The sequence below is a fragment of the Carlito syrichta genome, unplaced genomic scaffold (genome assembly GCF_000164805.1).
Source record: "Carlito syrichta isolate Samal-C Ts95f unplaced genomic scaffold, Tarsius_syrichta-2.0.1 Scaffold288315, whole genome shotgun sequence".
Lineage (NCBI taxonomy): Eukaryota > Metazoa > Chordata > Mammalia > Primates > Tarsiidae > Carlito > Carlito syrichta.
Genome location: NW_007232411.1, coordinates 86,797 through 87,442, shown reverse-complemented (window position 1 = coordinate 87,442; position 646 = coordinate 86,797).

The following is a 646-nucleotide window of genomic DNA, read 5'->3' as shown; positions in this document are numbered from 1 at the left end:
AGTTGGAGTCTCACTCTGTCGCCCAGACTGGAGTGCAGTGGCCGCTCCCGGCCACCGCAGCCTCGACCTGCTGGGCTCCGGCGATCCTTCCGCCTCAGCCTTCCAAGTAGCCAGAATTACAGGCATGTGCTACCACGCCCGGCTGATTTTTTGATTTATTGTAGAGATGAGGTCTCGCTGCCCAGGTGGGTCTCGAACCCGCGGGCTCAGGCAATCCACTCACCTCAGCCTCCCAAAGGCGCGGGATTACAGGCTGAGCCACCGAGCCCGGCTCCCTTTTTTTTTTTTGAGTTGGAGTCTGTCACCCGGGCTGGAGTGCAGTGGCATGCTCCTGGCCACCTCAGCCTTCACCTGATGGGCTCCGGTGATCCTTCTGCCTCAGCCTTCCAAGTAGCTGGAACTACAGGCGCAAGCTACCACGCCTGGCTCATTTTTGATTTATTGTGGAAACGAAGTCTTGCCAAGTTGCCTGGGCGGTTCGTGAACTCAATCCCCTTCTTATAGGAATATGGTCGTTTTCCAAGGTCCACTTATGAGTGAGAACATGTGATACTCAGCTCTTTGTTTCTGTGAGAGATCACTCGGTATTATAAACTCTAATTCCATCCAGGTTGCTGCAAAGTTCATGATTTTGTTCTTCTTTATG